Genomic DNA, 23,255 nt, shown 5'->3' with positions numbered 1-23,255 from the left:
ACTTGCCTTTAGGTTTTTAGCAGTTAGTCACACTCGCAAAAACGCATCTATTCTGACATTCTGTCTCAAAACATCACTCCAGTTACCAGATAATTCACTAAAATTCATATAAAAATTACATAAACTCTTCAAATAATAATAATAATATATGAAAATATGAGATATTACATTTTCTATGTTTTTGGGTTTATATCTGGTTCTTGCAGTCCGGATCTCTGGACTAAATGTCTTTAACTCTAAATAAAATTGAACATAAGGTAGTCCGGACCATGTAGGATTGAAGATGAATAAATTGTAGGGGTTTAGCCTAACCTTTATCACTTGTTTTAGGTTTATGGTCCGGACTAAAGCTCGTGCAAGGGCTTACATCTCCTGCTATCCGGGGCCGTCGGACTCTGATTTGGATTCAAGTAGTGACTCTGAGCGCATTGAGATGGGGAAAAAGGCGTCCACCTCAGATTCCAACGCCATAACTAAACTGTCCGTTGCTAGGATATCTTCAAGGAAGGTGCCTTGCACTCTGAAGGGTTTGTGGGTTGACACTCCGGGCTATTTCATCACCAAGAGTGAGGAGATAGAGAATAACTTCTATTATAGGAGTATAAGGTCCGGGTACGCAAGGCAGCCTAATGCCGGTCCGGGGCCCTACGATAAGGCTGAGTTTGACAGAAAGTTTAGAGATAGTATTGTGGCCCAAGAGCCTTATGAGTTGAAAGAGGAGTATGCCGCCTTGGACCATGCGACACGGGATCCTTCAATCCGGGCTGCTTTTCAGATCGATCCCCGGATTGAATGGAGGTGGCCTGAGCCCGAAGAGAGGATATATCACAAACCGGCTAATGGGTTCATTCCGGTATGGCTGGAGCATCTGAGGTCCGGATGGAATCCGCACTGGCATATTTTCTTAAAGCATCTGTGCAAGTACGAGTACCAGTTGTCTCCTATACAAATTACTCCGAATGGGATTAAATGGATGACCTGGTTCATTGCCTCATGCAACCAGTTTAAGTTTCAACCCACTTTTAAGTTGTGGCATCAGATCTTCAGCTTAGTCCGGTTTAGCTAGATGCCATTACATGAGATTCGATTTCGGGCTGCAGAGTGCGGCTATGGTTCCTCTTACAGGCCTGTCATTCAACAGTCCTCCATGAAGCACTGGAATGGGGAGCTGATCATGTTGAGGGGTCTGTATTTGCAATACCTCCCATATATTGTTGCTGAGGGAGTCCGGACTAGGTTTCATAGGGATGTACTCCGGGGAGATGCTCTCCGGCTAGTCTTTGCTTTTTGTGAATATTTGAGTTTTCAGCTAACCCGTGACACTTTTATGATGCACAAAACTATGCATAAGCTAGAGTGTAAGTTATTTACTTTTGTGTCCGGATTGCTTTCCTTTGTTGCATTGCTCTGTAGTGGTTGGTTTTAGTAAGTTGTTTGTTTTGACTTGTCTTTTATTTTGGTATCTGTCAGGTTTACCGCATTATAATCCGGACATGTCTTCCTCGGCGTATAGTGATGCCTTGAAGGGTTTGGGGAAGGCTTTCAAACTTCCTAAGAAAGCTGCAGTTGAGGGGTCCGGGTCGCGTGTTTCTCTGGAGGAAGGGTCTCAGAGTAATGCTGTCTCCAGGCTGGAGTCTGATGCGAATGAAAAGGGTCCAAAGCAGAATGTTGAGGTAGAAATTGGTGATGAATTTGAGAACCTGGAGGAGCTTGAGCCTCTTGGGGAGGTTCCGGAAGTTGAAGCTGGCCGGATGAAGAAGAGGCCCCGGAGTTCTGGGACGAAGCCTCCCCGGGCTCATAATGTTGCTGTTGGTGGGGGGTCCGGAGCGGACAAGGGAAAGGGCGTTGTGGGAGAACAACCGAAGAGATCCAGTCCAGGGCTTGAGTTGAAAGTTGCACATTTCATGGCTGAGATTCCTTCTCCGGCGGAGTGGAAGGAGATGAACCACTCCAGATTCGATGCTACAATGAAGGAGTGTACTCGTATCTGGGGCCATGTATGCAGTGGTATTTTGCTTTCTCTATTTCTTGCATTCTTGCCTTGTTAATTTTTCTGATGTTTGTAAATTTATTCTCTGTAGCTTGGTGGGTATATGGCCAGGGCTGCATCATTTGCGTATAATGATTTGAAGAATTCCCGGACTGCTATTGCTGATAAGGACACTGAAATTGGTCAGCTAAGGGATTAAATCATTGTCAAGGATACTTCTCTGTCCGGACTCAATAAGCACCTTACTGACGTTACAAATCGGGTTGAGAATGCTGAGAAGGAGGCTGCAGATTTAAAGTCTGATTTAGCTGAGCTCCGGAAGCAGCTTTATTCTGTGAGGCCGGAGTCGGAAGTCATTGAAGAGTATAAGGAGTCCGAGGAGTACGATAGGGCGATTGCCAATGTTGGTGCTCCGGAGATCGGTCGTTGCTGGATTGTTGCGGAGAGGCGTATTAAGACAAATCCAGAGGCGGATTGGGAGAGCTTTGTCGAAGAATTTATTAAGGCAAAACAACATATCGAGGCCGGGCTCGGGGAACCGGAGCCTTTTGATGGCCCTTGTCCTAGCTTCCTTCCGCCATCTGCTCCGGACTCTTAAATTTTTACCGATTTTGTGATTTACTGGTGTTTAAGACTATTAATGATTTGTGGCTGTAATATTCGTACTCAGCTCTGGGCTAATTGTAGTCTGGTTAACTTTTTAAATGTTTTCTTTTTTTTTTTGCTGTTATTGGGCTTTGTTTCTGTAGCTTATTCTTGCCTTAGAAATTTTTCCAAAGTTGAAGTTGTTTGCTCTAGTCCGGACTAGTTGTTGCTTTTTAAACTTATGAAAATAATTCTTAGTGAATTTATTTATTTCAGTCCAGACTCATATTTAGTCCATACTAGAGGTTGCTAAGTTTTACTTAGAAAATAGTTCTAAGTGAATTTGTTTTCTTCACTTTAGATTCATATTTAGTCCGGACAAGTAAATATGGTTGCTCTAGTCCTGACTAATCGTTTGTCCAGACTAGTGGTGACTTCTTTACTTAGAAAATTATTTCTAAGTAAATATGGTTGCTCTAGTCCTGACTAATAGCGTGTCCGGACTAGTTGGGGATTTTCGACTTAGAAAATTATTTCTAAGCAATTATGGTTGATCTAGTCCTGACTAATAGCTTGTCCAGACTAGTGTTGGCTTTTTTACTTAGAAAATTATTTCTAAGTAAATATGGTTGCTCTAGTCCTGACTAATAGCTTTTCCGGACGAATGGTGGCTTTTTTACTTAGAAAATTATTTCTAAGTAAATATGGTTGCTCTAGTCCTGACTAATAGCTTGTCCGGACTAGTGTTGGCTTTTTTACTTAGAAAATTATTTCAAAGTAAATATGGTTGCTCTAGTCCTGACTAATAGCTTGTCCAGACTAGTGGATAGTTTTGATCAATGTAAAGAGGAATTGATTTTCATTAATCATTCATACAAAATATAAGGAAAAACAAATTGGTTGCTTGCCATATTGGCTACAAGATTTTGGTTGCTTTGTTTGTTCTTTCCTACTGGTAGAATTTCCTTAGTCTTAGTCCATGCCAAGTATTTAGGACTTCTGAGCCATCCATGTTCAGGAGTTTGTAGGTTCCTAGCTTCAGGACTTCTTTGACCTTGTATGGTCCTTCCCATACTTCTGTGTCTCGAAGAACTAAGTCCCCCACTTGGAAGTTTTTGACTCTGGACTTCTTACTGAAGTGCTCTCTGGCCTTCTCCTTGTATCTTTCCATTCTTTCTATAGCTTGGTCCTGGACTTCATCAATTAGCTCCATGTTTGTTCAGAGTCCTTCTTCGTTGGCTTCTTCATCAAAATTTATTGCTCTGTGAGAAGGGGATTCCACCTCAATGGGAAGCATTGCTTATGTGCCATAAGCTAGTTTGAATGGAGTTTAGTGCTTGTTCTGGGGCTTGTCCTATAGGACCATAGTACGCTTGGCAGTTCTTCTGGCCATTTGCTTTTGCTCTCTTTGAGTCTCTTTTCAATACCTCGGAGCAGGATTCTGTTGGTGACTTCTAGTTGCCCGTTTCTGTAATAACTCAAATTTTTGAGACCTTGTAAAATATTTAATGAATAATAACCCTGACGGACGGGAAAAACTTTTGAGCCCACACTATGTAGTACATGAGAAAATGAGTTTCGGAGTTGATATTACGATTATACGTACCAAATGAGTTTATGTAAAAGCTATTAATTTTCGAAGAAAATGAACTTTGAAAAATGACCGTATTTATGACTCATCGAGGATTATGGAAATCACAATATAATTGCAAGATTAAAACCCTACGAATTTATATTCAAGTATGATAATTCAAAATATAAGGAATAAATACGAAAGGAATTACGTCGCGAATCATTTACGAGTAAGTATAACGAAAACATTTAAGCAACCGAGCGAACGCGTAAACGATTAAATAAACGTACCGCACTAACTAAACCATGGTAGGAAAGTAACCATGATTACTTTATCAAATAGTAAGCTAACCATAGGATGATCAAGCTAGCTAGCAAAATAGTGTGCTAAGGAAGCTAACCTATGTAGTTAGCTTGTAACCTAGCAAGCTACTTGGATTTTGTCCCCAAGATTTGCAACAAGAATAAACCTAGAATTCAACCTAGGAGAATAAAAATCAAGTGGAAGATATCACACCCCATTTCCTAGAAGCAACCAAGAGAAGCAATCATAAATACCCCCCCTCTTCACATTGCTTCCATTCGGCCCCTTGAAGAAAAAGGAAGAAATCCAAAATCAAAACTCAAGTTCTAGCCTTGGTAAAATCATCCCATTAATTCCCAAGCTTCCTAGAAATTAAACTAAGGTAAGAAAATTCTTTCATCTCTTTTTATCAAGGTTTGATGGGTGAAATAAAATCAAGAAAGTGACTAGTGAATAGTATGAATAATAACCTCTCTTTGGTTTCTTGATTTAAATGGTGGTTTTAGGTTCCAAAAATCATACCAGGCACTTCCAAGCCTCCACCATCCTCAAGAACACATCTCAATCTTTCAAGAAAGGTAAAAATCTTTGTCCCAACTTTATTTAAGATTCATTTTTAAGATCCATTTAGTATGAGGTAGTAAACCTAGTTTTAGAAGTGGTAGTGATGAAATCTTGATATTTAAATTAAGAAGATTTAAGGTTGATAGTTGTTGCCTCAAGAACATGATGTTCTTGAGAGGAGTTTGTGTGTCGATGATGAAATGATGGTTGTTGGTAGTTGTGTTAAGAGTTAGGGCGTAAACGAAACCCCGATCGTAAACGTAACTCCGTTAAAACCAACAAATCGTAACTTTAAGTTTCTGCAGAAAGTCCCAAAGTTGTAAACTTTAGTTTCTTGAAAAATAACCCTTGATTATGATAGATAATTTTATAAGTATTGTTTAGGCGCTTGAATCGCTTGATTCCGATTTACGGATCAAAAGTTATGGTCGTTTTACTAAAAGTGATTTACGCGACAAAAACTGCTACGAATTATGAACTTTGAAAATATAAAGGATAGACTTAAAAAAAGTGTTCATAAATCATGAAATTTTTACAGAGGGTAAAATATTGAGTTTCCTAACTGTCATATAAAATTTCAAGTAAAAATAATGATTTCTCAATTTTATAAAAATATAAGAGTCGAGACCGCGCGATTAGAAACCGTATAATCCATAAGCGGAGCCGACGGCGATAATGAGAATGAACCTAAGATACTTAGAAAAATTAAGCGACCATAATATGAATAATGACTTAAAGGAATAATAAGGGTAGTATAAGTTGAGAGGGTGCATAATAAGTAGCACATGAGCGCGAGTCGCAGTAAATTAGAACGAAACCTAACGAAATGAATTGTGTTTATGGTTATAGATTTTCGAGCGGAACCTAGAGCATCCTCCACCTCGAGATACCCAGGAAAGTTTACAAACCCAACTCCATTTTACTGTTGTGTTGTGAAAGAATTGTTTTACTATCATTTCATAAATACCATGCTTGCCATGATACGTAGTTGTTGAATTTTCGTATAATGTACCGATGTTGTACGATAAGTATATATCGTGAAATGTTTATTCCGCTATAAGCGTGATGTATTATAATAAGACCGAGAGTCGGTCGGGATTTCAAGATAAAAACCCGAAAATCATTCCGATGATGTTATATGACGATTATAAGTCTATAGTAGTACGTTTTAAAGGGACTCAACGTCCACTTACGATACATTAAAATAGCTCAAACTTTTATTAAAACGATTTCCAAAGATCGTATTCCCTCAACTATACTTTATCATTCAGACAAGAATTATTTATCTACTAATCATTTATTATAGGAGAAGTATTCTCCAACGCTTATTTATTTCAAACCTGATTAATCATTAAGGATTATTAATTATGTAGACATAAATTAGTTGAGTAATATTATTTCAAATATTATTTTAAAGAGTAAACTCATTCAAGGTTTAATTATTTATCGAATATCGTTTAATTATTTATTATTCATTAAAGGATTTATTATTGATTTAAAAATCATAGATCCTGATTTAAAACATACTTTCTTATTTCGGAAAAATCATTCGAGTAATTTCAGATCGTCGGGGAATATTACCCCAACTTATTTAATATTTTGAATATAGTTTCAAGGAGAAACTTTTCCCACTTATTTAATTATCTGTTGACAACGGTCAACTCACATCCTTAGTACTTCCTCCGAAAACTTTTGGAAGTACATATATATATGAAGTAAAGCTATGCCTATCAACAAGCAAAACGCTTGGGGGAACTTCGATGTGGTTCGAGTTCTCGAGATATGATAGGATTTCCTAAAGGACAAGGGAGGGGTAGGATCCAAGTACTTCGTGTATTGGATAGACTACTGGTACCGTAGGAGACGGTACAATATGTACCTAAGGACCTGCGAAGTGTGTGTATACCCGAAATGGGACACGTAGCCCGAATGCGGCCTGGGTGATAACCGGGATACGAAGGTGTCGTCCTTCTACTAGTAAAAAAGGTTACTTTTATCGCAGTACGACTGATCATCGTATGCAGTGGCTCCAACGAATGTCCTAATTCTTCTAATTGGAATTGTGATACAATACCGTAACCCAAGCCTAGGTGCTGGGATTACTATTAAGGTATTCGCAGGATATTAAAATCCATTAAAAAAATTGTTTTCATAAGAAGGTGTGTATCACCAAGGAAAACTATCTTCGAATAAAACATAATTATCATATATGATGTTTTACATAAGTTATCATACAATCATTTTCATACTGTACATTATTATGCTGGGCATTATAGCTCACACTTGTTTTCTTAAATTGACACAACACAACAGTGAATCAAGAGGCCTGCCATGAGAACCACATCCAGGAAACGGGTAGGAAATGGCCAGCTATTCCGTAGATTGTTTGGTGTTGTACCACAGGTAGTCTGAATAAGCTGGATTAATTTTTAGTTGTTTTTAGTTCGGATTATTTATAAGTATGACTTATATAAGGTAATAAACAAGAAATATATATTTGGCCGGAGGACTAGCCTTACTTAAAGGTTACTCCCCGGTAAGACTAAACCACTTTTGGATTGTAATAATTATCACTTGATGGTTGAAATTACTCTAGTTATGGATGGTTTGTTTCCAAGACAATAACCTGTAAGTGTGTGTGTATGATAAATGTGGGCTCGTGAAGCGTGAGTATTTATATATTGTAGTGTGAGTTGTGTGGTTGTAGTAGTTTAGATGGTGTGGCCTCCGAGATTCCTGACCCCGGATTTTGGGGCGCCACAGAAATGGTATCAGAGCCTTAGGTTATCAAATCTTGGAAATGATAGGACATAAAATACGTAGACATAAGAATAATAAAATAATCAATTAGAACTCAACTCGAGTTCATCATCGGGCTACACGGGTAGTCTTGACAGTTTTACCCTCAAGGGAATTCCGACTCTAAGTTAGTAACACCTTGCCTATTGTGTCAGGTACCAGTGGAGCCTATGAGGGAGATTGACCCTGTTGATGATGTCATGGTTCCTGAGCGTGACCCTACTCCCAAGCCAGAGAGCCCACCCATTGATGATTCAGATGATGACCCTACTGAGGATGTCCTATAGGAGGAGACTGACCTTCATGTCCCCATAGCTAATGGCATTGAGATGACTCAGGGAGTTGGCATAGGCTGGAGGGATGTAGAGATGTACCTTTACCCGACTATTCGCTCTCATACACCACCCCCAGGGATTCAGAGTCCTATGCCCTATAATGATGATGATGAGGAGGAGGGGATACGTGCACGGATCCACGAGGTTTATGACATATCCTCTAGCGACCCAGATTCACCTCTACCACCACCGACGACCATACATGTAGCTGTACACGACTGGATAGTGGCTCAGCTTAACGCTAAGATCATTGCTGCATCTGCTCGCATTGTGGAGTTATGCTAGGCACTGACAGCTGAGAGAGCCACCCGACTAGGATACCCAGGAGATTTCAGAGCTGCTTCCCCAACCATAGCCCGCAAAGAGATCGATGAAATCGAGCTCCGTACCAGGGTTCAGATGAGGATGACAACGATTGGAGGATACATCCCGGTAGTTGATGCAGAGCTGATGTTGGCAGGAGCGATGAGGAGGGTGTGTGACCTCACGCGCAGTGACAGTGACTGAGAGACTAGTGACTAGATATAGACCTTGAAGAAGGCTGGGTGACTTGTCACCAATTTTGATAGGATAGCTAGTAGTAGGTAGCGTTCCTAGCCCTTCAGGGTACACGACTTATGTATTTTCATTTCAGTATTCAGGATAAGTAGTGATGTATTATAATCAGGCATGTATGAACTCAACTAGTTGTTTCGTCCCCAAGATATAAGTGGGAGATCTTATGAAATATATCCAAGCAGTTATTAAGAAATTGACGTCCATATTATTGCACTTTATAAAAAAAATATGTTAGATAATAAATGACCTACTTACATATGAATAAAATAATCCAACTATTATAATTACAACTATGTTGACCAATTTTCATTATCAGAACAATGCCACCCCGTAGAAGAGGAACCATGGCACAGCCCGCAGAATCTGTTAACCAACAACGGAGTGAACCTGACACTGTAGTGAATGAGGAAAGTGAAGAAGACCTAGACTATAATGAATATGATGAGGAAGAATATGTAGAAGAAGAGGCTGAGGATACCCATTAGGGAGGAAACCCCATGAATGAATTTATGGAACTGCTAAGAGCAAATCTGAACCAACAGCCTATTCCACCACATCCACATGCTACCCAACAGACTGCAGCTGCTGCCTTTAGGGCCTTCAAATCTCTCAAACCCCCAGAGTTTCTAGGATCTGCCGACCCCGTGGAAGCACGGGCCTGGTTCAAAGAGATAGAAAAGTCCTTCGAGATATTAAGTGTTGAGGAATGACACAAGACCATTTTCACGTCTTACATGCTGAAAGGAGAAGCTAACTACTGGTGGGAGTCCAAACGAAACCTAGAGACTGATGTTGTGATCCCATGAGATATATTTACCCGACTGTTCTTAGACAAGTATTTCCCTAGGTTTATGGAGACCCAGATGGAGATTAAGTTTCTGGAGTTGAAACAGGATAAGATGAATATAGCAGAATATGAGGCCAAATTCATTGAGTTGTCGAGATTTGTGCCTGAATTTGTGAATACCGAAGAGAAGAAAGCGCGAAGGTTTCAGCTTGATCTGAAACAATGGATCCAAAACTGAGTGGCAGTGTTGGAGCTGACAGACTATGCCACCTTAGTGCAGAAAGCCTCGATTGTTGAAGCTGGCAGTGAGCAGAGTGTGAAGGAAAAGGAAAATCAGAAAAGGAAGATAGGAAGCCAAGGAATAGGAACCGGGAACAGGAGCCTTCCAAGCAGGTTCGTCAGGGGAGCGGTGTCCCAACCTGCGCAAGGCCCTGGATTCAGAAAGGCCCCAAGCGAGAGTGTTGGCCAGGGCGGCGGACAATCTAGGGCAACATTTCATAGCCAACCCCGCGCCCCATACGAGAGTGCCAGACCTGTAAGAGAAGACACCTTGGGATATGCAACCAGGCAAGAGCCCCTCTGAAATGTTATAGGTGCGACCAACCCGGACACATTGCCAACAACTGTCCCCAATATAGCAAGACATGTTTCCAATGTGGGAAAGTAGGACATATGAGGAAGGATTGCCCGATAATGAAGCCCCCGGTCTCGGGTATGAGCAGAGCTACATCCAACCGACCCCCAGCTGCTAGGACCTTCAACATGATTGTTCAGGATGCTGTTCGAAACACTGATTGATAGCAGGTGCCCTTTTGTTAAATTCCGAACATGCAAATGTCCTATTTGATTCCGGAGCAACCAAGTCTTTTATATCTCAAGATTTTGCTAAAAAGTTAAAACTTAATGCCATACCCTTACGGGAGATATTACAAGTGGAAATAGCAAACAAAGAAATAATTCATGTAAATCAAGTACATCCTAAGTGCAAGTTGAAATTAGAAGGGGAGGTCTTCGAGGTTGACCTAATCCCATTTGCGCTAGGAGAATTTGATGTAATCTTAGGAATGGATTGGTTATCCAGTAACGGAGCGCAAATAGATTGTGAACGGAAATGGGTAAAGATAAGAGTTCAAGATAAAAAAGAAGTAGTGTTTAAAGGTCAACGACAGAATCAGAAATTTCTAACCATGCCACAGGCAAAAAGATTATTAAGGAAAGGTAACGAGGCCTATTTGGCTTATGTGGTAGATACCAAGAAGGAAGTCCCTAATATACAGGACATACCCGTAGTAAACGAATTCAAGGATGTATTTCCAGAGAACTTACCAGGATTGCCACCTGACCGGGAAATAGAATTCGCTATAGAATTAGCACTAGGAACGACACCAGAATCCAAGGCCCCATATAGGCTAGCCCTAGTTGAGATGAAGGAACTAGCTTCTCAACTGCAAGTATTATTAGATAATGGAATGATAAGACCCAGTGTGTCGCCATGGGGAGCGCCAGTACTGTTCGTAAAGAAAAAGGACGATAGTATGAGATTATGCATAGACTATCGAGAGCTGAATAAGCTAACTATTAAGAATAGGTACCCTCTCCCCAGAATTGATGACCTATTCGACCAACTCAAGGGAGCTGTACATTTTTCCAAAATAGATTTGAGAACAAGATACCATCAGTTGAAAATCAAATCGGAATATATACCGAAGACTGCTTTTCGCACTAGGTATGGACACTATGAGTTCTTAGTCATGTCATTTGGTTAACCAATGCACCCGCAGCCTTTATGGTTTTGATGAACATAGTGTTCAAAAAGTACCTGGATATATGTGTGATAGTTTTTATAGATGATATTTTGATCTACTCAAAGACAGAGCAAGAACTTGCAGAACATTTGAGGATAGTCTTAGAAATCTTGAGGAATGAGAAATTATATGCCAAGTTCTCGATGTGCGAGTTTTGGTTGAGAGAAGTTCAGATTTTAGGACATGTGGTGAGTAGCAAAGGAGTTTTAGTTGACCCTGCCAAAATAGAGGCGGTATCCAATCGGGAAAGACCAACTACCCTAACAGAGGTTAGGAGTTTTATGGGATTAGCAGGATATTACCGAAGGTTCGTGCAAGATTTTGCTAAGATAGCCGGTCCACTGACTAGACTTACCCGGAAGACAGAAAAGTTTGTATGGATAGAGAAATGTGTGGAAAGTTTTCAACAGCTGAAAAGGAGGCAGGTGTCAGCACCAGTGCTCGCTCTTCCCGATGGAAAGGGAGAGTTTGTGATATATAGCGACGCATCGCTTAAAGGATTAGGATATGTACTGATGCAACACGACAAAGTTATAGCGTATGCCTCTCAACAATTGAAGGAATATGAGAGCAAATACCCTACGCATGATCTAGAATTAGCAGCCATAGTGTTTACCCTAAAAATTTGGAGACACTACCTGTACGGTGAGAAATGTGAGATCTACACTGACCATAAAAGCCTCAAATATATTTTCACTCAGAAGGAACTGAACATGAGACAGAGGAGATGGTTAGAGTTGATGTTAGGGCGAAGACACGCGCTAATATTCACGCAAGTATACGCGTTCGCAAGTAATATAGAATACTTTCTAGTTCGTTCCCTCAGAGACTCAGACTAAATTATTATCTAATTAAACTCACTCACCAATGTATGATTACTTCTCAATGTTAAGATACTAATACTTAAAATTGTTGATTAAATATTAACTATAATTAACTACTTAATTAATCACTTAACTAACACTTCAATTTATCAATAATAAAACACTCATGAGATCACAACTTCATTATTACTTCCTTCTATAGCCATTGTTATTACCTTTAGCATGTGACAGTGATGATATTAATCGAATAACACGAAACTGATAAAAGCCAACTTTCATTATACTAATACCATTCTACCAAGCATCCACAATTAAGATAGAAGTTGAATAGTCATCAATTATGTTGAGTTCCCATATGTCTACAGAAATTGACAACACAACGATTTAAGCACAAGTTATTCCTTTTGATTACATAGGGCAAATAAAACTGTTAGAGTTACCCACTAATCATGCACAACGTACATGAACCTATGCTAGCATGGCAAGTTCTAAATCTCAAGATCCACCGTCGCTTCACAAGAGATTAACACCCTATCTTATATGTTCGTGACGCACATAAGATGAATACGTACAACCAATACTAGATATCATGCAATCATCACACACTAAAGTATTAAACAATTAACTAAAGAAGTCCATAATAAATCCGTTGCAACCCCATGATCACGATTAGCCCACAATAGCACTTATCGTCATCATGGGTTCATATGAAATCATGATAAACAAACACAAGAAAATAATAACTAAACTAATTATATTAAAACAGAGTACGTCACAAGAGTAAATAAGTTCAAAGCAAGAAAACTAGCATCCAACGTTAACCTTGAATGCTTGGTCCAGATCATTCTCAAAAATTTCCACCGCTCCATGTGGAAACACAGTTTTGACAATAAAAGGTCCAGACCACCTTGATTTCAACTTCCCAGGAAAAAGTCGGAGCCGAGAGTTGAATAAGAGAACTTGTTGCCCTGGCACAAATAACTTTGGATGTAGCTTCCTATCGTGCCACCTCTTCACCTTTTCCTTATACATTTTGTTATTTTCGTACGCTTGAAGTCGAAATTCATCAAGTTTATTAAGCTGAAGCATTCTTTTCTTACCAGCTGCATCTAAATCCAGGTTCAACTTCTTCAATGCCCAGTAGGCCTTATGCTCAAGCTCCGCAGGTAGATGACATCCCTTACCGTACACCAACTGAAACGGTGACATCCCAAGTGGAGTTTTGTATGCTGTTCTGTAAGCCCAAACAGCTTCATCGAGCTTTAAAGACCAATCTTTCCTTGACGGACAAACAACCTTCTCTAGAATGCGCTTTATCTCTCTGTTAGACACTTCCGCTTGACCATTTATTTGCGGATGATAGGCAGTAGCTACTCGATGATTCACATTATAAAGCTGCATCATAGAAGTGAACTTACGGTTGCAAAAATGCGATCCTTCATCACTTATGATTACCCGAGGTGTTCCAAACCTTGTGAAAATTTGCTTATGAAGAAAATTTAGCACTGCCTTTGCATCATTTGTCGGTAAAGCTTTAACTTCGACCCATTTTGAGACATAATCGACTGCCAGCAAGATGTACTGATTATTGCAAGACGAGATAAAAGGCCCCATGAAATCGATTCCCCACACATCAAAGACCTCGACTTCAAGCATCACATTTAATGGCATCTCATCCTTCCTTGACAAATTTCCCACTCTTTGGCAACGATCACACCTTAAAACAAACTGATGAGCATCCTTGAACAAAGTAGGCCAGAAAAAACCTGCTTGCAGAATACGAGCTGTCGTCTTCTCACCACCATAGTGTCCACCATAAACCGTGGAATGGCAGTCTCGTAATATCCCCTCCGTCTCACAGAACGGGATACATCTCCTGATGATCTGGTCAGCTCCCTGTCTAAATAAATATGGTTCATCCCACATATACCACTTCACCTCATGCAGAAATTTCTTCTTTTGAGCGGATGTCAAATTATGAGGCATTATATTGCTGACTAGATAGTTTACAATATCTGCAAACCATGGTTCTTCCTCCTGAATTGCAAACAACTGCTCATCCGGAAAAGATTCATTGATTAACGTCCTATCTTGTGAAGTAGAATCGGGATTCTCCAACCTAGAGAGATGGTCAGCTACTTGATTCTCAGTACCTTTTATATCTTTGATCTCTAACTCAAATTCCTGAAGTAAAAGCACCCAACGAATGAGTCTCGGCTTCGAATCCTTCTTGGAAACCAGATAGCGAATAGCTGCATGATCAGTGAATACTGTTACTTTCGTACCTAGCAGATAAGATCGAAATTTCTCAAAACCAAAGACTATAGCCAAAAGCTCCTTCTCAGTAGTGGTGAGTTCAATTGGGCACCATTTAAAGTCTTACTCGCATAGTAGACCACATGGAAGAGATTTTTCTTGCGCTGTCCCAGAACTGCACCTACCGCATAATCACTTGCATCACACATCATCTCAAACGGTTCTGTCCAATCTGGTGCTGTAATAACTGGTGCAGTGATCAAACTCTTCTTGAGAGTCTCGAATGCTGCCACACATTCATCATCAAATTTGAAAGGCACATCTTTCTCAAGCAAATTGCACAACGGCTTAGATATCTTTGAAAAGTCCTTGATGAATCGCCGATAAAAACCCGCATGACCAAGAAAACTACGGATTCCTTTCACAGAATTAGGTGGGGGAAGATTTTCAATGACTCCCACCTTGGCCTTGTCCACCTCCAGACCCTTGCTAGAGACCTTATGCCCAAGGATAATGCCTTCACGAACCATAAAATGACATTTCTCCCAATTGAGCACCAAATTAGTTTCCACGCATCTTTTGAGTACGGCGCGCAGATTATTCAAACATTCATCATATGAGTGTCCAAAGACGGAGAAGTCATCCATGAACACTTCGACGTTATTTCCAATCATGTCAGAGAATATAGCCATCATACATCTCTGAAAGGTGGCCGGGGCGCCACATAACCCAAACGAAACTCTGCGAAAAGCAAACGTGCCAAATGGACAAGTGAAGGTAGTCTTTTCCTGATCCTCTGGTGCAATACAAATCTGATTATACCCGGAATAACCATCCATAAGACAAAAATACTCATGACCCGCCAATCTGTCAAGCATCTGATCAATAAATGGAAGAGGGAAGTGATCCTTCCTTGTGGCTTTGTTCAATTTTCTATAATCCATGCATACTCTCCATCCTGTAACTGTTCGAGTAGGGATGAACTCATTCTTTTCATTTGCGACCACAATGATACCTCCCTTCTTAGGTACACATTGTACGGGGCTCACCCACGAGCTGTCAGAAATAGGATAAATGATGCCTGCATCTAGCCATTTTAGAATTTCTTTCTTCACCACCTCCTTCATGATGGGATTCAGTCTTCGCTGCTGTTCCACAGTTGGCTTACTACCTTCCTCTAGCAGAATTTTATGCATACAATATGAAGGACTTATCCCCTTGATGTCTGCTATGGTCCATCCTATAGCCGATTTGAATTCTCTCAAAATCCTTAAGAGCTTGTCTTCCTCACTACCTGAAAGGTCAGATGAAATAATAACAGGTAACGTAGATGAATCACCTAAAAAAGCATACCTCAAGTGCTCAGGTAATGGCTTGAGCTCCAAGGTAGGTGCTTCCTCTATTGATGGTTTGAGCTTCCCTTCAGCGTTCTTAAGGTCAGAAGTACCAAGAGATTCAAATGGTATGTCTAGCTTTCGCTTCCAGGGAGAAGCGTTCAGATATTGTAATTGCTCGTTGCTATCTTCATCATCGCTGTCAAAATCCCCCACTAAGGCCTTTTCCAATGCATCAGACATTAGCATGTGATCGAGTTCCGAAGTAACCGCAGAATCAATCACATCCAATTTTAAGCACTCCTCATCTTCTGTAGGGAATTTCATTTCCTTGAATACGTTGAAGGTCACATCCTGATCTTGGACCCGCATAGTAAGTTCCCCTTTTTGCACATCTATCAAGGTACGGCCAGTAGCCAAGAAAGGCCTTCTCAAGATTATGGGAATCTTCTTATCTTCCTCAAAATCCAGAATAACAAAATCTGCTGGAAAGAAGAGCTTATCCACTTTGACGAGCACATCCTCAACTATGCCCCTTGGGTAAGTAATGGAATGGTCAGCCAATTGTAGCGACATATATGTGGGTTTTGGATCAGGCAGATCCAGCTTTTTAAAGATCGACAACGGCATCAGATTAATGCTTGCTCCCAAATCACAAAGGCACTTGTCAAAAGTCAGATTGCCAATGGTGCAAGGAATGGTGAAGCTTCCTGGATCTTTCAGTTTTGGTGGTAACTTTTGCTGCAGAACAGCGCTGCATTCTTCCGTGAGATCAACAGTTTCAAGGTCATCCAGTTTCACCTTCCTTGAAAGAATAGTCTTCATAAACTTCGCATAACTGGGCATTTGTTCCAGAGCCTCAGCGAAAGGTATATTGATGTGAAGTTTCTTAAACACCTCCAGAAACTTCCCGAACTGTCTATCCAGCTTTTGTTGCTGCAATCTCTTAGGAAAAGGTGGTGGAGGATAGAGCCGTTTCTCCCCTGTATTAGCCTCAGGCAGAGTGTGTTCAACAGTAGTCTTCCCTGGTTCCGCCGCTTTCTCCTTTTGCTTAGATTCTTCACCTCTAATTTCAGCTTCTACTTCTTTTGCCTTTTCAGCATCAGCTACTTTTCCAGACCTTAAGGTAATAGCCTTGACTTGCTCTTTAGCTTCCTTCCTGCCTGGTACTTCCGTGTCACTGGGAAGAGTGCCAGGTTGACGATTGAGCACTGCATTGGCTAATTGACCGATTTGATTTTCCAAGGTCTTGATAGAAACCGCCTGACTCTTGCACAACAGCTTAAGTTCCTCAAAATCAGCACTAGTAGGTGCAGCTGCACTTCCCTGTTGAGGATATGATTGCCTTGTAGCATACTGCTGTGGTTGCTGGAATCCAGGTGGGTTAAACTGTTTACTCACTCCTTGCTGATATGGTGGCTGAATAGCATTCTGATTATTCCCCCAGCTGAAATTTGGATGATTTCTGTTGTTAGAATGATAGGTCGCTGGCACAGGCTGCTGTTATCGCTGATAATTATTCACATACTGAACAGATTCGTTGACAAGAGAACACTGATCCGTAGCATGAGAACCTACACAAAGCTCACAAACCATAGCTATTTGATTAACTCCATACGTAGCCAGAGAATCAACCTTCATTGATAGCGCTTAGAGCTGGGCTGCAATAGCGGTGGCTGCATCAACTTCCAGAATACCTGCTACCTTGCCTGACGTCATCCTCTGAGTTGGGTTTTGATGTTCATTTGCAGCCATCGTCTCTATAAGATTATACGCCTCAGTATAGCTTTTAGCCCATAAGGCACCTCCAGCTGCTGCATCGAGCATGGGCCGAGATTGGGCCCCCAAACCATTATAGAAACCAGTGATCACCATCCAATCCGGCATTCCATGATGTGGACATTTTCTCAACATTTCCTTGTAGCGTTCCCAAGCCTCGCACATAGATTCTGTAGGTTGCTGCGCAAACTGAGTAAGAGCACTCCTCATAGCAGCAGTCTTTGCCATCGGATAAAACTTCACCAGAAACTTTTGCGCAAGATCTTGCCACATAGTGATGGACCCAGCTGGTTCAGAATGTAACCAGTCTTTAGCCTTGTCCCTCAGTGAGAATGGGAAAAGCCTCAACTTGATAGCCTCATCAGTCACGCCATTATACTTAAAAGTGCTGCAGATCTCGACAAAATTCCTTATGTGCATGTTGGGGTCTTCAGTTGCCGCTCCTCCAAAAGAAACAGAATTCTGCACCATCTGAATAGTGCCCGGCTTGATTTCAAAGGTGTTAGCTTGAATAGCCAGATGAAGGATGCTTGACTGAATGTCATCAATTTTAGGCCGAGAAAAATCCATAAGAGCTGGATCAGCTTGAATAATACGATCTCCCATGTTTACTGGTTCTTTCTGCTCAGTTCCTGAATCCGAATCCTCAAAATCTAACTTCTCCGGAATATCAAGAACTTCGTCTGTCTCCTCAGCTGTATCTAAATTCCTCTTGCGAGCACGAGAACGAGTTTGCATAAACGCTTGCTAAAGTACCTGAAACACAACCGGAAAAATTAAGTAACTACTACGTCCTAATCACTGAGTCCTAATGACCAATGATGGTAAGTACATAAACTAAACAAATACGCCGAGTCCCCGGCAGCGGCGCCAAAAACTTGTTAGGGCGAAGACACGCGCTAATATTCACGCAAGTATACGCGTTCGCAAGTAATATAGAATACTTTCTAGTTCGTTCCCTCAGAGACTCAGACTAAATTATTGTCTAATTAAACTCACTCACCAATGTATGATTACTTCTCAATGTTAAGATACTAATACTTAAAATTGTTGATTAAATATGAACTATAATAACTACTTAATTAATCACTTAACTAACACTTCAATTTATCAATAATAAAACACTCATGAGATCACAACTTCATTATTACTTCCTTCTATAGCCATTGTTATTACCTTTAGCATGTGACAGTGATGATATTAATCGAATAACACGAAACTGATAAAAGCCAACTTTCATTGTACTAATACCATTCTACCAAGCATCCACAATTAAGATAGAAGTTGAATAGTTATCAATTATGTTGAGTTCCCATATGTCTACAGAAATTGACAACACAATGATTTAAGCACAAGTTATTCCTTTTGATTACATAGGGAAAATAAAACTGTTAGAGTTACCCACTAATCATGCACAACGTACATGAACCTATGCTAGCATGGCAAGTTCTAAATCTCAAGATCCACCGTCGCTTCACAAGAGATTAACACCCTATGTTATATGTTCGCGACGCACATAAGACGAATACGCACAACCAATACTAGATATCATGCAATCATCACACACTAAAGTATTAAACAATTAACTAAAGAAGTCCATAATAAATCCGTTGCAACCCCATGATCACGATTAGCCCACAATAGCACTTATCGTCATCATGGGTTCATATGAAATCATGATAAACAAACACAAGAAAATAATAACTAAACTAATTATATTAAAACAGAGTACGTCACAAGAGTAAATAAGTTCAAAGCAAGAAAACTAGCATCCAACGTTACAACGAAACAAGAATCACAAGAAATATGCTTCTTCTTCGTTGCGGTGTGTTAAATCGGTCTTCTTCCTTATCTCCTTCGCTCCTTGCGTAAAAACACAATCTTCTTCAATCCACACTTGTGAAAACGTCTCAAATCTACTTATATAATAGTCCCATAAAACTCAGATTACATAGAAGTAGAAACCAAACAGAAGTAGAAGTCCTAAAATAATTTGTCTTTTTTCCCGACCCTGCGCGGCCGCTCAGCCTAGCTGAGCGGGCGCTCAGCTTGCTGCGCGGCCGCTCAGCAATGCTGAGCGGGCGCTCAGACCTCTACTGGAAAAATTCTGATTTTGCTCTGTTTCTTCGCCGTAATCTGCCCGTTTCTTTCCTCTCGCAGTGGTGAACACATGCCAAGGCTTATTCTTGATGATTCCTCCCCCAAAATGCAACTAAACCCTGAAATGCATAAACACTAGAAAAATGCATCAAATACACAAAATACTTGATTTCAAGACACCAATTTAAGCCATTTTAAGACGCTCTAAGTGGTATAAAATGCCACTTATCAGTTGATAAAAGACTACGACTGTGAAATTTTATATCACCCGGGTAAAGCCAATGTGGTGGCTGATGCCCTTAGTAGGAAGGAAAGACTCAAGATGATAATGACATCAGAGGAGTTAATTAAAGAATTTGAGAAGATGGAAATTGACGTGAGAATGACCGGTAAGGGAATAGAAGGATTATTTGAGATTAAGCTAGTGCCAGAGCTGACTGAAAATATACGAGTATGTCAGGAAAAGAAGATGAGTGGAGAAAGAGGAACATTGACCGATGAAGAAGTGAGATGCGAGAAGGACGAGAAAGGGATCATGAGGTATGCGTCCCGAATTTGGATTCCAAATGTGCAAGAGTTAAAGGATGAGCTGCTGCACGAAGGGCACAACTCTAGATATTCAATCCACCCATGAAGTACGAAGATGTACCGTGACCTTAAGGAATATTATTGGTGGCCTAACAAGAAAAGAGAAGTGGCAGAGTGGGTCAGTAAGTGCTTGACATTCCAGGGAGTGAAGGCTGAACATCAGCGACCTAGTGAACTGTTACGGCCCCTGGAAATTCCGGAATGGAAATGGGAGCATATAGCCATGGATTTTGTGACAGGCTTACCAAGAACAAAGACCAATCACGATGCCATATGGGTTGTCATAGATAGATTGACCAAGTCCGCACACTTCCTACCAATCAACGAAAGATACACCGTAGACAAGTTGGTGGATATTTACTTGGAGGAAATTATAGTTAGACACGGCGTTCCGGTAGCCATAATGTCAGATAGAGACCCAAGGTTTAATTCCCAATTTTAGAGAAGCTTCCAGGAATGCGTATGCACCAGACTAAACATGAGTACCGCCTACCATCCCCAGAATGATGGACAAAGCGAAAGGACTATTCAGACACTAGAAGATATGCTACGAGTGTGTGCCATTGATTTCAAAGGAAATTGGGATGACCACTTACCCCTGATCGAATTTGCTTACAACAATAGCTATCACGCTAGCATAGGAATACCCCCGTATGAAGCTCTTTACGGAAGAAGATGTCGCTCTCCCCTGTGTTGGGACGAAGTTGGAGTACACAAGATATTAGGACCAGAGTTAGTCCAGCAGACCAGGGAAATGGTAGGACTCATCAGGAAAAAACTAGTAGCAACCCAGGATAGACAAAAGAAGTACGCCGACCAGACCAGGAAAGATAGGGAATATGAAGTAGGAGATTCTGTGCTATTGAAGGTATCCCCGTGGAAAGGAGTGATGAGATTTGGGAAGAAAGGGAAGCTGAGTCCCAGATTTATAGGACCCTTTGAAATATTGAGGAGAATAGGACCTCTAGCTTACGAGCTCGCCTTGCCTCCTAATTTGCAACAAGTGCACAACGTGTTCCACGTGTCCATGTTAAGGAAGTACCATGCAGATGCACGACATGTAATAAAATACGAGCAGGTAGATTCACAACCAGACCTGACCTACATCGAGCAGCCAGTAAGGATAATGGACCAAAAAGAACAAATGTTGAGGAACAAGACTGTGAAGCTGGTTAGGATCTTATGGAGAAATCAAAATGTTGAAGAGTCAACTTGGGAACTTGAAGACGCAATGAGGAATAGATATCCCCACTTATTTTCTAATTGATTCCGGGACCGAAGCCTTGTTAGAGGGGAAGACTGTAATAACTCGAATTTTGAGACCTTATAAAATGTTTAATGAATAATAACCCTGACGGACGGGAAAAACTTTTGAGCCCACACTATGTAGTACATGAGAAAATGAGTTTCGGAGGTGACATTATGATTATACGTACCAAATGAGTGTATGTAAACGCTATTAATTTTCGAAGAAAACGAACTTTGAAAAACGACCGTATTTACGACTCACCGAGGATTACGGGAATCACAATATAATTACAAGATTAAAATCCTACGGATTTATATTCAAGTATGATAATTCAAAATATAAGGAATAAATACGAAAGGAATTACGTCGCGAATCATTTACGAGTAAGTATTACGAACACATTTAAGCAACCGAGCGAACGCATAAACGATTAAATAAACGTAACGCACTAACTAAACCATGGTAGGAAAGTAACCATGGTTACTTTATCAAATAGTAAGCTAACCATAGGATGATCAAGCTAGCTAGCAAAATATTGTGCTAAGGAAGCTAACCCATGTAGTTAGCTTGTAACCTAGCAAGCTACTTGGATTTTGTCCCCAAGATTTGCAACAAGAATAAACCTAGGATTCAACCTAGGAGAATAAAAATCAAGTGGAAGATATCACACCCCATTTCCTAGAAGCAACCAAGAGAAGCAACCAAGAGAAGCAAGCATAAATACCCCCCCCCCTTCACATTGCTTCCATTCGACCCCTTGAAGAAAAATGAAGAAATCCAAAATCAAAACTCAAGTTCTAGCCATGGTAAAATCATCCCATTAATTCCCAATCTTCCTATCAATTAAACTAAGGTAATAAAATTCTTTCATCTCTTTTTATCAAGGTTTGATGGGTGAAATAAAATCAAGAAAGTCACTAGTGAATAGTATGAATAGTAACTTCTCTTTGGTTTCTTGATTTAAATGATGGTTTTAGGTTCCAAAAATCTTACCAAGCACTTCCAAGCCTCCACCATCCTCAAGAACACATCTAAATCTTTCAAGAAAGGTAAAAATATTTGGCCCAACTTTATTTAAGATTCATTTTTAAGATCCATTTAGTATGGGTTAGTAAACCTAGTTTTAGAAGTGGTAGTGATGAAATCTTGATGTTTAAATTAAGTAGATTTAAGGTTGATTGTTGTTGCTTCAAGAATATGATGTGACGATGATGAAATGATGGTTGTTGGTAGTTTTGTTAAGAGTTAGGGCGTAAACGAAACCCCGATCGTAAACGTAACTCCGTTAAAACCAACAAATCGTAACTTTAAGTTTCTGCAGAAAGTCCCGAAGTTTTAAACTGTAGTTTCTTGAAAACTAATACTTGATTATGATATAAAATGTTATAAGGATCGTTTAGGCGCTTGAATCGCTTGATTCTGATTTACGGATCAAAAGTTATGGTCGTTTTACAAAAAGTGATTTACGCGACAAAAAATGCTACGAATTACGAACTTTGAAAATATAAAGGATCGACTTAAAAGTGTTCATAAATTTTGAAATTTTTACAGAGAGTAACATATTGAGTTTCTAACTTCTATAAAAATTTCAAGTGAAAATAATGATTTCTCAATTTTATAAAAATACCGGAGCCGAGACCGCGCGATTAGAAACCGTAGAATCCATAAGCGGAGCCGACGGCGATAATGAGAATGAACCTAAGATACTTAGAAAAATAAAGCGTCCATAATGTGAATAATGACTTAAAGGAATAATAAGGGTATTATAAGTTGAGAGGGTGCATAATAAGTAGCACATGAGCGTGAGTCGCCGTAAATTAGAACGG

The 23,255-nt window shown here is 40.2% G+C and overlaps 1 non-coding gene across 1 annotated transcript; it reads left to right on the top strand.

Moving 5' to 3' along the window:
• The first annotated feature begins 17,598 nt into the window (after positions 1 to 17,598).
• On the top strand, positions 17,599 to 17,705 carry LOC141709566 (small nucleolar RNA R71). The gene has a single exon (XR_012570134.1). It is a non-coding gene; the product is annotated as a small nucleolar RNA R71 (small nucleolar RNA).
• Positions 17,706 to 23,255: the final 5,550 nt, after the last annotated feature.

The sequence above is a fragment of the Apium graveolens genome, chromosome 2 (genome assembly GCF_009905375.1).
Source record: "Apium graveolens cultivar Ventura chromosome 2, ASM990537v1, whole genome shotgun sequence".
In the NCBI taxonomy this organism is placed as follows: domain Eukaryota; kingdom Viridiplantae; phylum Streptophyta; class Magnoliopsida; order Apiales; family Apiaceae; genus Apium; species Apium graveolens.
Note: the sequence above shows the minus strand (reverse complement) of the source record. Positions and strands in the feature narration are given on the sequence as shown.